General features: G+C 65.2%; 1 protein-coding gene across 1 annotated transcript in view; it reads right to left on the bottom strand.

The window, feature by feature from the left end:
- CCDC106 (coiled-coil domain containing 106) overlaps positions 1 to 221 on the bottom strand; it is a 3,843-nt gene that overhangs the window by 3,446 nt on the left and 176 nt on the right. The window lies entirely within an intron of this gene.

Below are 221 nucleotides of genomic sequence, written 5' to 3'. Positions count from 1 at the left end.
GGAGAGTGGGGCACAGCCAGGAAAGTTAAAGGCCGGGGAGGGTCCCCTTAAACGATACCCGGGACCCTGAAGAGGGAGTTGCCCCCCCCCTGCAAATAGGGGCCTGGAACCCCCCAGCCCCCGCGGGTAAGGACTGGCTCTGGCACGTGCAGACCTGGGTCCCCGGCCGCCGCTGCTCCCGGCTCAGTTTACTCACCTGTAAAGTGGGGAGGATGCAGTGA

The sequence above is a fragment of the Myotis davidii genome, unplaced genomic scaffold (genome assembly GCF_000327345.1).
Source record: "Myotis davidii unplaced genomic scaffold, ASM32734v1 scaffold326, whole genome shotgun sequence".
Lineage (NCBI taxonomy): Eukaryota > Metazoa > Chordata > Mammalia > Chiroptera > Vespertilionidae > Myotis > Myotis davidii.
This window is presented reverse-complemented; position numbering and strand designations above follow the sequence as displayed.